Here is a 17763-nt window from a genome sequence, read left to right on the forward strand (position 1 = left end):
GAGATATGCACTGCTTCTCTCCCCCCATCCCAAGTTAGAAATTACAGAAACTTGGTTTAATAATAAACAAAACAAATTTTATTAACTATAAAAGGCAGATTTAAAGTGGTTAAAGGGATAGCAAACAGAACAAAGCAGATTACTAAGCAAATAAAACAAAACATGCAAACTAAGCTTGATTCACTAAAGAAACAGGTTATAGAATGCAATTTCTCACCCTAAATGTTGAATTAGGCAGGATGCAGAGTTTCGGTAGCTCAGTGTTCCAGTTATTTCTTCTTACAGCTTGGACCTCTCTCTCAGTCTGGACTCTCCCCTGCCTTTCCCTTGAGGTTAGTTCCTTTGTCCCTTCAGATTCTTTCAGCAGTCCTCCTTCTTGGGTAGTCAATGGAGGAGAGTCCCGTTTGCCTTCCTCCCCACCCTTAAATAAGATTTACATAAGGCAGGAATCTTTGGTTTCCCAAACTTGACCCCCTTCTCCTTTAGTGGAAAGTTACAAGAAGTCCAAGATAATGTTTAATATCAGGTGACAAGACCACCTGACCTAGTAGTGTCACAGCTATGTCTCAGGACACCTCCCAGGAAGGAGAGAGATTAGTATCTTCACAGTCTTGTTGTTCCTTCCTAATGGCCCATCAAATCTGATGGCCTGTTGTCAGGTGGGTGTCTTCCCAATACACACCCAGCTGTAATTGTTACATAGTCCATACCCCTAACTTTAGATACAGAAATGATACATGAATACAAATTGGATAATCACATACAGCAAAAGTATGCCAACATTTTTATGGCTGACTTAGAACAACGCTTCCTCAGCTCTCATCCCCTAATGCTCCTACTCTACTTGCGCTACATTGATGACATCTTCATCATCTGGATCCATGGAAAAGAAGCCCTTTGAGGAATTCCACCATGATTTCAACAATTTCCATCCCACCATCAACCTCAGCCTGGACCAGTCCACACAAGAGATCCACTTCCTGGACACTACGGTGCTAATAAGCGATGGTCACATAAACACCACCCTATACCGGAAACCTACTGACCACTATACTTACCTACATGCCTCCAGCTTTCATCCAGACCACACCACATGATCCATTGTCTACAGCCAAGCATTTGCTCCAACCCCTCAGACAGAGACAAACACCTATAAAGCGTTCTTACAACTACAATACCCACCTGCTGAAGGGAAGAAACAGATTGACAGAGCCAGAAGAGTACCCAGAAGTTACTTACTACAGGACAGGCCCAACAAAGAAAATAACAGAACGCCACTAGCCATCACCTTCAGCCCCAACTAAAACCTCTCCAACGCATCATCAAGGATCTACAACCTACCCTGAAGGATGGCCCATCACTCTCACAGATCTTGGGAGACAGGCCAGTTCTTGCTTACAGACAGCCCCCCAACCTGAAGCAAATACTCACCAGCAACCACACACCACATAACAAAAACACTAACCCAGGAACCTATCCTTGCAACAAAGCCCGTTGCCAACTGTGTCCACATATCTATTCACGGGACACCATCATAGGGCCTAATCACATCAGCCACACTATCAGAGGCTCATTCACCTGCGCATCTACCAATGTGATATATGCCATCATGTGCCAGCAATGCCCCTCTGCCATGTACATTGGCCAAACTGGAGAGTCTCTACATAAAAGAATAAATGGAAACAAATCAGACATCAAGAATTATAACATTCAAAAACCAGTCGGAGAACACTTCAGTCTCTTTGGTCACTCGATTACAGACCTAAAAGTTGCAATTCTTCAACAAAAAAACTTCAAAACCAGACTCCAACGAGAGACTGCTGAATTGGAATTAATTTGCAAACTGGAAACAGTTAACTTAGGCTTGAATAAAGACTGGGGGTGGATGTGTCATTACACAAAGTAAAATTATTTCCCCTTGTTTATTTCCCCTCCTGCTGTACTTGTAAACTGCTGGAAATGGCCCACCTTGATTATCACTACAAAAGGTCCCCCCGCCGTCCTCCCCCCCGCTCTCCTGCTGGTAATAGCTCACCTTTCCTGATCACTCTTGTTACAGTCTGTATGGTAACACCCATTGTTTCATGTTCTCTGTGTATATAAAATCTCCCCACTATTTTTTCCACTGTATGCATCCGATGAAGTGAGCTGTAGCTCATGAAAGCTTATGCTCTAATAAATTTGTTAGTTTCTAAGGTGCCACAAGTACTCCTTTTCCTTTTACAGATACAGACTAACACGGCTGCTACTCTGAAACCATTCAGCAAATCATAACCTTTCCAATGATAGCTTAGATAAGCCATCTAGCATAAAATGTATCTTAGTTATGTCATATCCATATCATAAGAATATTTTCATAAAGAATATGGAGTGTAACATCACAACAGGATTCAAGATAACCCTGCAATATCAGACCAAAGGGATGGGTTAGAAACAATTTTAGGTTTTGAATTAAAAAAACAAACAAACAAAGAGAAGCAGAAAGTGAAGATGCTTAGAAATGAAAGCAATACTGACTGGTGACAATTCAGAGCCCAAAATGAGTGAAATGCAAAAATAAAAAGCAAAGTAAGTGGGGAAAAACTGCACAATCAAAAGTGCTGTCACTGTTTATTAACCATCATAGGAGTGAAGTTCTGGAACAGCCTTCCAAGGGAAGCAATGGAGGTAAAAGACATATCTGGCTTCAAGACTAAGCTTGATAAGTTTATGGAAGGGATGATATGATGGGATAGCCTAATTTTGGCAATTAATTGATCTTCAACTATTAGCAGTAGATATGCCCAATGGCCTGTGATGGGATGTTAGATGGGGTGGGATCTGAGTTACTACAGAGAATTCTTTCCTGGGTGTCTGGCTGGTGAGTCTTGCCCACATGTTCAGGGTTTAGCTGATCGCCATATTTGGGGTCTGGAAGGAATTTTCCTCCAGGGCAGATTGGCAGAGGCCCTGGGTTTTTTTTGCCTTCCTCTGCAGCATGGGGCATGAGTCACTTGCTGGAGGATTCTCTGCACCTCAAAGTCTTTAATCCACGATTTGAGGACTTCAATAGCTCAGACATAGGTTAGAGGTTTGTTACAGGAGTGGGTGGGTGAGATTCTGTGGCCTGCGTTGTGCAGAAGGTCAGACTAGATGATCATAATGGTCCCTTCTGACCTTAATATCTATGAATCTATGACTCCACAATATTCTCCTCCTGTGATTGGCAAGACAGAGCAGGTCTGGAAATATAAGTGACCTACAATAGCTGGGGAGACTTTAATCCCCAAAGACCTCTGTTTTATCATGTCTCTCCCAGTCTTGCTTCATGGAAATGACACCTGTTAGACCTGGCTCTCCACATGCATACCACTTCTGTGGTGCAAGAAGGCCAATAAAGGGGATTTACTGCTGCTCTGAGCAGCAAATAATTTGTGGCTGCTTAGCGAATCTTAAGTCCTGATGGACTTGAAAGGGAACAGGAGGAACATGCTATGTATTGTGGCGCTGCTCGGACTTGCTACCCATCTCCAGTCAAATGGTTCTGGATTTTAATGGCAGTGGCTTTGAAGGGGAGAGAGGTGGCTATGCAGCAGTACACAGAAAATATATGGCACTTTCCTCTCCCTGTTTTCCTCCTCCTCCAACTCTCCATTGTGGAATTTGGGGGCACTTAGTTCTCCTTTGTGTTGTGTAAGCAAGGGAGGGTGGGGGAAGAGCCACGGCCTAATGTCACTTTAAAGAGTCTTTTACAATTCAAATGTACTTTTAAGTATGGATAACAGATGTCAGTGTTTAAAATATTTTGGATGAAGACCGCATGAAAACATATTATTACAAATGAAATATTTGTAATCGGTGTTTTGATTAAGATCTACACATAAATGAAAGAAACCTGAACTCTATAAAAATGAAACCTGTATCTTTAAGACCCCTTCTAGTCCTCTGCAGTTTCACACCAGGGTGCTGCTGCTTTGTCTCCTTTCATGTTCCATCCTGAGGTACTGTTCAGTGACTATAAAACAAGCATGTGCTTGGCTCAGTGGTAACGGAGGGGGATGGGGCAGAGCTTCAGGAGAAAGCATAACTGAGAGACTGATAGAGACATCCTGACAGCTGCAATGGGTCATCGATAGATCCATCATGCCAGTAATTTGCAACAAATTTAACATATATCACTTTAGTCAGGCCACGCTGTATCTGTCTTGTCAGGGCATCAGAGTGAATAACACTTAAATCGGGTGTCACTGCTGACCTTTCTGACCCTTGAATTGACACTGCTGTTTGAGCTTGGCCTAGCTGGCAGCAGATGGGGGGAGATTAGTACAAAAGGGAGGACAGAGCATAACAATAAAGCTTAACCAAGCAAACAAATGGGATCTCCTGATTTCTCCCCCTTATCCCCCTTGCTTTGCCTGATGAGAGGTGTTGCTATTACTTAGAGCCTCTTCCAATACGATTCTTTCAGCACATTTAATTATTTGTATATGAAAAAAAATACTAATACTAATGAGAAATATAAAATTAATTGGGATTTGGTGCCTAATACACAAAGCCCTCTAGTTTAGTATTTCCCAGGCGGTGGGCCCTGACCTATCAGTGTGTCTTGGGAAGGTTCTATGTGGGTCCACATGTCTGTAGCAGGACTAACCCATGACCATGTCCTGGCCAAGGCACCTGCTCCAGGTGTTGTGACATGGCACATGGGGTTGCATAGCGCTGCGACCCCATGCACCATGTTGTGATGCCGCTCACATAAATCTGGGCCACCCGCCACTCCATCATCATGTTGGAAGGACAGGCAGGGCAAAACTGAGCAGTGCTGTGACCTTGTGTGTCAGGTTACAATGTACAGCTCGGGGAGCCAGGCCCAGCCCTGTGGGACAGTAGCTGCTGCTGTGGGGCGAATATAGGGTGGGCTCACTCTCCAAACTCCCCACTGCCTCCCACAGTGTCCCCTCTGCTTCAGGCCAGGATTAGAGTTATGGTGCTGGAGCGAAAGGGTGCATATATGTAATGGTGTGTCACAAAGCAAGACAAAATGCAGTTGGTGGGTCGCCTTAGTAAAAAGTTCTGATTTACCCGCTCCCCAGACTTGTCTGGTAAACACATTGTAGTCATAACTTCAACTTATGTTCATAACTCTTAATATGCATTTTGTACATACATTACACAAGAATATCAATGATCAGTGTGTTACTAGTTTTTAAATGATACCTCACAAGGCATATTTTGCCCAAAGACTATTACAATCATGTGTAGGGTGTGAATACAGGGGTGCTTTCCATCACAAAGACTACTTTATTTTTTTCTCAATAATACTGCTTTTTGGGAAGGGATGGAAGATGTTTGTTTCATATTATCTCTGCAGTTCATCAGATTTTATCCCCCCTTCAGAGTATAGAGTTGATGCCTGTACTCAAAAGCATGAACCAACTCGTATTGAAGTCAATGTGAGTCTTTTCCTTGACTTCAGTTGGAGGTGGGTTGGGTCTCAAAGGAAGAAAGTTAGGTAGTCTGATCACAGCAACTGTTCCATGCCATAGGTACTGATTATGGGATGCACAGTATTTTCTAAAGGATAAACACACCAAAACACTCACCGTTGTCATGTTTTCACCGTAAACAGCATATATTGGTCGAGATTCTGTACTCCGTTACTGCTCCCTGTGGTACTCAGGAGGCACAAAAGGGCTGGAAACTGCCGTAAATCAATGCCTAACAGAGAATTCCCCTGTCAAAACTCCCATAAGCACAGGACCTGGCTGCAGCACGCTTGCACCAACAGGATGCAAGTGTGCGGTAATTGGCTCCTGTGCCTATGCACAATAGTGGGGGTGTATCAGGGATGGAAGGGGGCATTTTGGGAATGAGGACTTGTGAGGAGAGGGGATGGTACAAGTTAGAACAGCCAGGCAGCAGCTCTAAGTCATGTCGGAGCTGGGGCTCCTGGGAATAGGGAGTTCTGGTAGAGGAGAGAATGTAGCCAATTGAATTTTGCATGTATATACCCTCGCCTCAATATTAACCCTACCTTTTCCAAAATGAGTTTGCTTTAGGGTGACCAATTTTCACTCCACCTGAATCCTATCTCCTCCCACATTTTAGTAATTAATTTGGATCAAAAAGGGAAAGGAACGTGTCTGACAAAGGAAATGTGATACATATCATTTAGTGGTTTTTGTCTGTCACCAACATATTTCTGTTGCTTAGAGCAAGATGCTCCTTGCATTAGTTTTTGAATACTTTCAAGCTTTTGAGCATATCACTGGTCTTCACTTGGGGAGTTAGAAGTCTTTTAATTAGAGCCAGTTGGAAAATACCGTTTTTTCCCATGGAAAATTTTGACTTTTCAGCAAAAAATCAGAAACCTGAAAACTTTTATCCAAAACCCAAACACTGTTGGTTGACACCCAAACATTTGGATTCAGAAATGCTGCCGTAGCGCCTCACAGGAGTTGCAGTTTGGTTGCCTTAGGCTGCAATGCTCTTCTGTGGGCCAGGCTCCCTGGCTGAACATCTCCCATGATACACTATGGTCTCCCCTCTTGAAGATTCACCGCAGTGCATCAAGGGAACTCAGGGGACATTCTGGGAGATGTAATCTAGCGGGTGAACCCAGCCCCAAAAGGAAAATGGGGATATACAGCACCTGACCTACAATTTCCATGAGGCATTTTAATTTTTTTTTTCTGTTTTGACTGAAAACTTCCGTTTTCAGGTGTGTGGTTTCTGTGAAATAGCAAAACTTTCTGTCACAAGCAGGCACTTTTTTGTGAAAAATTTCATTTTTTTGAAAACACAATTTTTGGAGAAAAAATACTTTCAGTGGAAAATTTTCAACCCGCCCTAATTTTGATGACGATGTTTAAAGGGAAATCCTGGGTAAGAAAAAAAAACACTGAAGTAAAAATGGATTTGAGTGCTGAGTCTGTCAACTACAAAGCCTTTGAGTGGGGAGGGGGGGAAGAGGGGAAGGGCTCACTCAATATAGAAATACATTTAAACTTACCTTTTCAAATTCTTCTCCCGCTCCCATTGTCTCTTGGTATTTATTATTTGGTTCACTCAGGGTATCTGCGAATGGAGCAGTCTGTGTCATGACAGATACGATGGATTGCAAGGATGTTTCTGGTAATTGTGATGCTACATTCTGGGATAGTCTCAGATGACCAGGAAATAGCAAAAGAATTTCATGAAGTCAGTGGAAAGGCTCTCATTGGCATCAATGGATCGGGCCAGCTCCTCGCACCTTCCCTAGGGAGGTAAACTCAGAATTCCCACAATGGACTGATACAATGGAAATTCTGAGTGGGAGGCATGTGGCTGCTGGTTATCACCATCACTGTACTATGGATGCTTTACATTTTCCAGGTGCTTGACAGACATTAGTTTATCTTCACAATACACTTAAGAGGTAGGTAATTCTAACTTTTATTATCCCTAATTTACAGATAAAGAGATTGAGACACAACTACACACACACACACACAATATATATATATAACCATAGACCACCCTTATGTTAATATAGAAACATATATTGAAGGATTATTTCTTTCAGCTATGCAAACAAAATTCAATTTCATGGATGTAGCTCATGATAACATTCCCTATTATTGCATATTTTGTAAAAACACAGTCCCTTTTGGTTATTTCTCTCTTTAATATTAAACCTTCTTTTGCCACCTAGACTTAAAACATTTTCTTAAGATACACAGGTTCTATTTCTTGGACTGCTCTTTTAAGCTTTCATAAATACACATTTGGATTTCTGTTTGTTAGCTGTAGTTCATCATAACTCTGCTACTTTTCAAACTGTCATGTTTTTATTTAAAAATGCTTAAAAGCACAAATATGAATAACACTGCCATGTGCAGGTGTCACAACTGTAGCTATTCATCACACATTTTTATACTTTACTGTTATGGTGAAAAGTAAAAGTAGGAATACAGATAACCGAGTTTGGTTCAGTTTTATGTAATTGTTAACGATAAAAATTAAAAAGTGCTGATAGAGAAAAAGTTTCTAAAGTAAAGTTGTTAAGACTTTAAGTTTCAGACTGTAAGCTTTGAGATTTTAAGTTGCTAAGTTTCTCTCACTTAAATTGACTGTATCTATATTTTAAAAAATAATAATATTGTTTTAAAATGCTTCCCAAATAATAAGTTTTATTAGGTACTTCAGGTGCTAGTGCAACAAAAGTAATACAGTACAGTGGGTACATTGAAAACAGTGTCTTATAGTATCAGACAAAGAGAACCTTTTACAAACCCCATGTCTCTAATTTCATTTTAGAAAATTAGATACTCAGAATTTTGCATAAGATAACTGTATTACTGGGATGCAATTTGGCCCAGGTTTCTAGCTTTAGTGCATGTGGCTCCTTAATAAAAAGTGTCAGTTAAAATGAAAATACAGCTTGGGTAATTAAATTTAATTGGATCTTGTCACTTTAAATCCTCTTCGTTTTTGAGTGTTTCTACAGAATTGCAGCTTCTGGTTTGCTAATTTCTTTATTGCAAGCTGTGCGCTGAACCTGACTGTCCTATAATAAAGTGGGACCTTGTTTTTGTCGTGGGCTTTGAAGCATGACTGTAATAACAAACAAAAAGGGGGAAAGCTAATGTATTGGCAAAAACAAAAATAAAACAAAAAAAGAATCCTTTCTTTTATTTCCCGCACATGTAGTTAGGGAACAAGGTAATGCCTGTGTTTATCAACTCTGCAACTCTCCTGCTAGGTTAGTACATGTTACCGTTTTGTGCAAGCTCTCACGAATACTACAGTATGATGCTGTGCCAGTGACAGGCAGCAGCGGCAATTATCTTTTTCTTATGTAGCTGAAATGTTTGGGCAAGTAGTTGGGATCATGCAAATTGAAGTATTCGTACGTAGGTCAAGCAGGGTGCAGGCAGCCACAATGCAAATTATGTGTACTGCCTGCCAATAGCCACAGCTCTGATTTGGAGGGATCACCCTCGCTGGGGGGAGAGGTAATTCAGATTCTTTATTGCATCTGCACATGCACAGCATCCCAAAGCAAGACAGATTTAAGTGTAGATGATGAAGAGGTAAAATATCGGCAATACCAACAGGCCGATGATAAAGATGATTATCATAAAACACTACCATAGAATATCAGGGTTGGAAGGGACCTCAGGAGGTCATCTAGTCCAGCCCCCTGCTCAAAGCAGGACCGATCCCCAATTTTTGCCCTCGATCCCAAATCGCCCCCTCAAGGATTGAACTCATAATCCTGGGTTTAGCAGGCCAATGCTCAAACGGTCTACCGTAAACTATATGGAAGTTAATTTTTGAAAGGTGGTTGATCAAAATCTAATGTTTATACTTCAAATTAAAACCAGTTGAATGTACTTACACATTCAGGGTTTTACATATAAAATGCAACATCAGAGCATCCTCTATTAGCAGGTAGGTCATTTCCATTTCATTTGCACTGACAACACACACAACAATTAAAGATGTGAGACCTTCTTTCTCCAGTATCACAATTCCTTTATTCTATGAAAAAATGGATGAATATAATAGTTACATTTTACAAAGTGTTGGAAATGCAAGTATCTCAAATAGACAAGTTATAACAATATATTTGACTATTTATTACTTCTTCGGGGCCACAGGTGTGCATCAAGCTTTGCAGATGTGAGAAACACATTATGAGAAACTCCTGCTCCAAGAAGTTTACGGTCCAAGGAGTAGATTGTGTTTTTTGCACCTAGTCCCGAGTAAGTGGCTGTGCACAGCTGCACTGCCCCATCAGGAGCCCAAGAAGCAATTGTGACAGAATCACAATTCCTTCCCTGTTGTATTTGTTTAGATGGATTATATGGGCCCAAGAAGTCTGAGGTGTTAAGGTAACCCAGTCACTGTCCAACATTAAATTGTGTTAAACAAGGTTTGCCATTTGGTAGAGATCTCAGCCTGGTTAGTACCTTGGCAAACACACCATTAGAAATCCTATTTTAACTTTTTAATAAAACTATAAGAAGGAAAAACAGTTAAAGCATTTGAAAGGCGAAGTGTTAAATAAAGCTTTAATTTTAACAACTGACCGTGTTCCTTTTCTCTTTAGCTGGGCAGAGTCTTGAGAAGGAAAATAAACCTTTGTTTGACAGTCTCTTAGATGGCAATAACTGTCTTGGAGTTGGGCTGGAATTGTTGTTGCTGTTGTTGTTGTTGTTGTTAAAGTCCAATCCCGTTTCCTAAGAAGACAACCACACAAAAGGGAGCAAAAAGAATAGCAAAGATAAAAAATGCAGCTTCTGTCTCAGGCACTGACTTTTCACTTGCGACTTCGCTGCTGAAAAGCGCAGGCCCAGCTCATGGTCTTATCAGCCACTCCAAGACCTGTCAACAGCGTCGGGCTGTTAGGGCATTACTTTGAGCTGCCTCTTTCTGGTCACAGACTTTACAGCAGTGTTGCAAACTATGCAGTCTTGTCCGGCGAAGCCAGACACTTACTAGAGAGAATCCGAGAGATAGGAAAGAGAAGAAATAAGACTGAGATGGAAAATGACACAAGTTGTGGAAAAACATAGTGTCACCTCCCAGGTGGTGTTTGGGAGTCGGTACTCTTAAGTCACTTAGGTGCTTTTGAAAATTTCACCCGGTATATTTAAGTCTTGTGAAAGTACACTGCAAATAGCCGTCTGGATCCTCCACACAGCTCCATTGACTTCAGTGGAAAGATCCCTATATAACCTTGCTGAAGGACCTGAGCCAGCTTTTTTACTATCTTCTTTAAGGGCCTTAACTTGTGCCCATTGGAGTCAATGGCAAAGCTTCCATTAATGTCAGAAGTGCAGGATCAGGATCTAATATAGCAAAATTACTATCTTCTCCAACCAAAAATAGAGCTAAACAGATGCAATGACAGTAGCAGTTACAGAACTGGAATAGTACTATCTAATATTTGCCAGTTTTAGTGGATCATTCTGTTCTGCAAGGAAATACGGTTACAACAATATTCTGCTACATTTATTTTGCTAAATTTTAACATCACAGTAAAAGCAAATCTTTTTCACATATGGAGTATTTCAGTTTTAATTGTGTGCAGTATCCTAAATTACAAATAATGACAGTTACAAAGATAACAATAACAAATCTTACTTGACTGTTCTGATCACTAATTTAATATGATATCTTAAGTGAAAACTTGTACAGGCTGATTGATCAGCACTTACAAACACTGGAAAGCCCTGGTTATGCAAGTAGCACCAGTGACCTCCGTGGAACTATTAGAACATGCATGAGGAACGTTCACCAATGTAAGTAATGAGTCCACAATCAGCCCTTTTCTGTATAGTGCATGGATGCTACCAAACCAGAGATAAGTAAATTAAAGAGCATATTTTCAGTTGGAAATGCTTAAGTGTTTTTAATATTATGAAGAGAATAAGCTTTCTCTTGTTTATAGTAATACATAGTACTTACATAAAAGTTAAATTTCCCAAGCATTTTAAGATTAACTAAACCAGGGTCTGATCTTGAGTGGTTCTCTCAACCTTCATTTCATTCTGAAGTCAATGGGAAGATGCTTATTACATCAAAACCAGGTCTCAGATTATTTATTCTCGGAGGTGCCTTTTAGTACTTGCTATAGTCATAGTTAAATTAGATATTCATTATAAGCCCTGTTTTCATGTGCTCATAAATTTCTGAAAAATTCTTCTTTTGGGCTGATGGTTTCCTTATTCTGTATCAGCCTGAAGGTAATATATACATGTATGTATTTTTTGACCTATAAACAAAATTCCATCAACCATTTTTGCATGATGGGAAGATGCAAAAAAAAAAAATACTTGTCCCATTGCAAGAAAATTAAGATGCCTTTTTGCTTACAGATTTGAAATGTTAAGGTTGTCTACTCTAGTTTTCTAATCTATGAATTACACGTGTCTAATAGCTTAGGAACAGAACTATGATAAGTTTGGCTAATGTTTGGAGTTATGATACAAACCGTTTGTTCAAGGTGCACATGGGGTATTAGGAAGGAACCTTAATGTGTAAGGATGGGCCTAGATGCCTTCAATATACTGCTTTCCTCCTACCCCCCCTCCTTTATAATCCCATCTCTTCTGACTTGGTCACTGTAGTAGAATTACTTACTCAACCACTGACAGGGGATGAAGGCAAGTTGGTTGAAGCACAACCCAGATGAGACTGAAATCATGCTTATAAGGTAGAAGAAGCAACCTGAAGAGATGGTGATGATTATAACAGTGCCCTTGATTTTGGGGACATGCCCAATGTTTGTTAGGTTGGCTTATAACCTTAGGTTCTTGTCTGATCCCACACTGCTATTCGATACTCAGGTATTGAATTTCAGATTTAGTTACTTCCAAGATATGCTGAAAGGGCCATCTGTTTTCCTGTGTTTTTCCCAAGTGGAAGAAGAAGGTGAATAGAGGTGGCTGTTGAGGGAGCTGGATAGCTAGCCATAGTTTTGTTTGTTTTGTTTTGGCTGTTGGGCCAATTTGTAGCTGTTTTCTTGTTGTTTTAATGTTCACGTGATCACAGATGGTAAACTTGGCAAACTCAGAAACTCCAGTTAACTCCACCAGCATCACCTCAAATCTAATTCCACTGGATTTTTTTCTTTTTTAGAATTACTGTGTGTGAATATAGTGCTTGTGAAATATACCTCACTGATAGCCACACAAAGGCTGAGATCCTTTATTTATCTTCTGACCCTATAGATCACAGGCAGCAGCCATGCAGTGCAGAATTTTCTAGTGTCCTACCAAAGCATCCCAAGCCTGCTCTGGGCGGAACACCTCCAAGAGTGAGAGAGCAGCCTCAGCCTTTCTGCATAGAATACCAGCAAGAGTGCTAAGTAGGGCCAATTCTTAGGATGTTTTTTATTTTATTTTTAAAGGTGGACAGTTGTCTGTTAGGAACTTGGCAGAGACCACTGATTAGTGGCTTACGTGCAATTAAACAGCCATCAAGATGATCAATCTTAATCCAGATTTGACCTGGTCACCTAGGGGCAAAAGGTTCTCCATTCCATTACTGGTCCCCTGAGCCAAACCATATCCTACTTTTAAAGGAGTTTCAATCCACTGACACCTGCCAGATGTAACTGGTACATCTAGTAGATGATACTCTGTGTTGCCAGATAAACTAGGTACACTGTAACATTCTATCAGTTTCAATGGGGAAGCAACGTATTGACGAAAGCACAGCTGGTACAGTAATGTGGATGACGGAGTGAAACAGAACAGAGAGCCACCTATCTACTCCAGGGCACAGACGCTGACTTTTGTTTTTTCCGACTGCTGCTCCTCTCCGCTCCCTTCCCCCCGACCCCTGTGAGAGCAGTGGATGAAGCCTTGGGGCAGAGGGCGGGAAGCGCCTTGGGTAAGAGGTCAAGAAGGGGCGGGGCCTCAGGGCAGAGTGTGCGAGGATCAGTCAGTGGGGCCATGGTCTGGGCGCCAGGGCCCACAAAAGATTAATCTGGCCTGGCGGGTGCTGAGCACCCCTTATTATTTTTCACTTGGTGCTTGAGCCCTGGAGCACCCACGTAGTTTGCACCTGTGCTCCAGGGCCATAATTATCTATCTATTGTTTGCTATACCATCCACCACCAAGCACTATAATATACTTGTGCAGGACACATAAGCAATGAAGAAACTTTTCTTCAGATGGCAATCTCATTTCTTTACAGCTTTTTTATAGATAGGTAATGGACCATCTGCCTTCCCTCCAATCCCCAAAACTTAATGCAGAAGTACAAAAGTCTGGTTGTCTCAGTCACCTTGTGGTCAGTAATTTGGCTTCATTTTTCAGGTCTTCTCCAGACCAGCAATGTCTGGAAGTGCCACAGATGCTGTGAGCACAACCCCTGGGGAAGGATTGCCTTGTATTGCTCTCAAGTGACCAATCAAGTTAAACTGACAGGAGTAATGGCAATCCCCAGAGGGATGGCCTATCAATCAGAAAGACGGAGCCATAGGCAGGAGGGTATGTAAACTGAGAAAAAATTCATAATGAAAAGTAAAGGGGTAAAAAAAGGATTTTGCCAACTTGGACGCACTGAAGGAACAGTCCTTGTGCTCCCCAAGTGCAGAGACTGCAATTGTCTCATGCCCTCGCATGGGTCACACAGTGAGGGGGATGATCCTCACACACTTCCTTTCCTATGTGCCATCATAAGATCTGCCACAATGTGGCAATTCTTTCATGTTTTACAAAAGTGCAGTCACTTTTCTCAGGAACAGCCTGCCAGCCTTCTTTCACAGAGCATTTCAAAATGGACTCCAACATACAGGAGGAAGGTTAAAGGTTTTATTCTTAAAATCACCTGCACCCTTTGATAAGATTCTGTATTGCAAATGTATGTCACTGGGATATTTCAGACAAGATAAATCATGCATGACTCTGGCAAATGAAAGTTTTGAATTCAAGAGGAAACACTGGCATTTTTAAAATAATTTAGGCAGCGTTCAGAAAAGAGAAAAATGGAAAAAGGGCCTTTAATAAATGTCACTTATTTGGCATCCTAACCTCTTTAGAATGACTGGTGTTTTTTTATTAACTTAATATGAATGTTAAATCATTTCAAATCAGACATACCTGTTTTCCTTGGAGCCCTTGGAATCGTTATGGAAAAAGACTTGTATAAGGGTCTATTGGCTAATGAGTAATTGATGGTCAACATTACTAATTACAGTTATTAACCTATTGGCATGAAGCTACAGGAAATCACATATTTACAAGTAATAATAATAATTTCTCATATAATAGTGATCATTGGAGACAGAGCCAGGATTAAAAATGAGGATTTCTTCTCTTCCATCTCTATGTTCATGCCTTTAGGCCAAGCCACCTCCCTGGCTGAAGGATGACTATGCTGACTAATACATGGTAGGCCCAATTCTACCCTCTTTGAAGTCAGTGGCAAAACCTCTTTTGATAATCCTTTCTTGAAGGCTAAATGAACGAAAGTGCTTCAACAACACCCTCAGAGACTTTATTGTTCCTCTGATGGATCCTTAACTTTTGATAGAGTGGCCTATCAGCACCCTCTTCACAAGCTTCACCCTCACAGAGCACCTTAGTTTACAGATGGCTTGTGACAGATTAAATTAGAAGGAAAGAGGAAATACAGCTAAGGGATGAAGCTAACCATTTGCTCCATAAAGATTTTTTTTCTATGCTTATGCCATAGCTATATTTCTTGGCCTCCACGATAGCATCTAGAGAGTCTCAGTCAGCTTGGTTATACTCAACTACCGTCACCCGATTTGAGTTCCACTCATTGTGAGGAAATTTCTGATTACTTTGTGGGTAAAAATGAGTGTATTTGGTTCAAGTGGTCTCCTTCTGAGAATGCAGGATGGGAACTGGAGAGGGTAACACTTGTTTCTCTGATGAAGTTAGGCCACTGACACAAGCTGAGCTACTAGAGGTGTTGGGAATTTTTCATTCAACAGCTTGTCTTTTGTATCAATGTTCCTGCTAGTTGGTGAAGTCCAGTGGGAAAAAAACTTGGTCCATTGTTTGAAGAAATTGTCAGTGCCTCTTAGGGAGGGCAGCTTGCTGGCTTCTATTTTACAGGCTCTGCTCAAGAAATCATCTCTCGATGCTGACATTTTGTCCAACTTTGTTTCAGTCATTTTCGGGTTAAGATGATTGAGAAGGTTGTGGTGACACAATTCTCACAGTGTGTGGAAGTCTCAGATCTCCTGGATCTTGACCAGTCTGGGTATCGACCTGAGTATGGGACAGAAAGTTCACTAGTTGCATTCGTTGACTTCCTCTTAGTGATGGATGTGTCCATGAGGTATGTGTTTGTACTGATATGGTTGAAATCATCAAATGCCTTGGATATTATTGATCATGATGTGTTAGTGATACTCCTGTGGACTGTAGCAGGATTTGATAGGGCTGCTCTTGGGTACATCAGTCATTCCTTGTTGAGTACTCTCAATGGTGACTTTGGGCAGTTGTTCATTATCTCCAATGGTGCTGTCATGTGGGGGTCTTGCAGGGTTCCATTTTGTTTCTTTTCCTGTTCACTGTGAATATAGGGCACTGTGAGGGCTAGAGAGGAGGCATTGGTTATGGTGTTTTTAGCATGTTTACGACACCCAGCTTTATATCTGTATCTGAACTGAACTATCCGGTGCTGCCAAATGCCTTAACCATGTCTGGGTGGAAATGGGGCATGGTTAAGATCTAGCTGGCTTATGTTCAGTATAATTTGACCTTTAGCAAACATTTTAAATGTAATCAATTCTGCTATTTCTACTGGTGCAGTTTGACATATAGATTAAAGAATTAAACTCTGATCCAACACACATTCAAGTCAATAAAGAGATTCCCATTGACTTAAATGGTACTATACAGCTCTGAGTAAATAAATAAAGCCTCTATAATTTCTAAAACCATGTTTGAATTGGGAGGTTTTACAGAATGGTGGGTGCTATGTGGAGTGGCTTTCTGGTTTGCTCAAGAAAGTGGTCAAGGAGCTTTTATTACCTCCCAGGCTCTAAGGTGCCACAAGTACTCCTTTTCTTTTTGTGGATACAGACTAACCCAGCTGCTATTCTGATCCCAGACTAGACACTCTCCAATATCCTGGTTGAGTCACTCCAGAGGGGGAGATTGCTTTTTTCTTTTTTATATTTTTAAACTCTCTTGTTAAGACATTCTTTACAAGAAGTAGATTTTTGGATTTAAATGATTTTTTATTACATCCAGTCTTCGGAAGGAGAAGGAAATAGAATAAACTCAGATATAACTTTTTTTTTTACTTTGTAACAAGGCTATTTGAATCCTTTCCCTCATAAGGCGAATTTATATATAAAGTATGCTTTGATTCTGATTGTCATACCTTTCCATATCATTTAATATCATCCAGTTATACTGGTGTACATTCTACGGAAAGCCAGCAGAGTTCTTTCAGATTCACACCAGTGTAGCTGAGTTCAGAATGTAGCCCAGTCACTTGAATTTAATCTCGTTCTCTTTTTCATAATCCACCTAACATATATCGTTTTCTCTGCTTCACGTTGTTAAATGGAAAAGTTGCTTTCAAAAAACAAATGATGAGCACTATGCAAAATGTTGACTTTAAAATGCCATGAAATACCTCACACCCCAAATAATGGGGGAAATGATGTTGCTACCCTAATCTAAATCCATAAATCACGTGAGCAAAATTTATTTTTCATGAAAGGTATTTGTCTCCTTTTTTTTACCCTAGTGCATATACACATCTATTACTGATGCAGGTAAGCTACAACTCTTTGAATGTGAAATTGAACTAGCAGCCTTTGATCTGAACTACAGGCTGATCTGAATTCAAGAGAAGCCTGCTGCTAAGCCACATTCCCATTCAATTCATTAAACCATTCACTTCCCTGCTCCTCATCACACTGACTCCTAATTTGACAATGACAAAGAGCTCCACGGTGATTTTAAATTTCATAATTTTAATCTGTCAAGTCTGACATTTAATTAGTGCCCTTCTAACCTGTGCCCGCTCACTTGAAGGTTACTGTTGGTTTTCCTTTAGAAATTGTTCCTCTGGAAGAGTGGATTAATAAATATGTACATAACTGGCAGGGATAAAGACAATACACACACAATGGTCTATTAGTTCCAAATCTAGACAGATGAGGTTAATAATATTTTAAAGTGCTGCTTTATTGTATTAAGAGTGATTAAGCCCTTGGCTCAACCCTGTATGAGTTGTTCATTGAAAACATAAAATATAAGGTCTATTAAGCAAAGTCTAGTGAGAACAGTTAA

Source organism: Chelonia mydas, chromosome 1 (genome assembly GCF_015237465.2).
Source record: "Chelonia mydas isolate rCheMyd1 chromosome 1, rCheMyd1.pri.v2, whole genome shotgun sequence".
Classification (NCBI taxonomy): Eukaryota; Metazoa; Chordata; order Testudines; family Cheloniidae; genus Chelonia; species Chelonia mydas.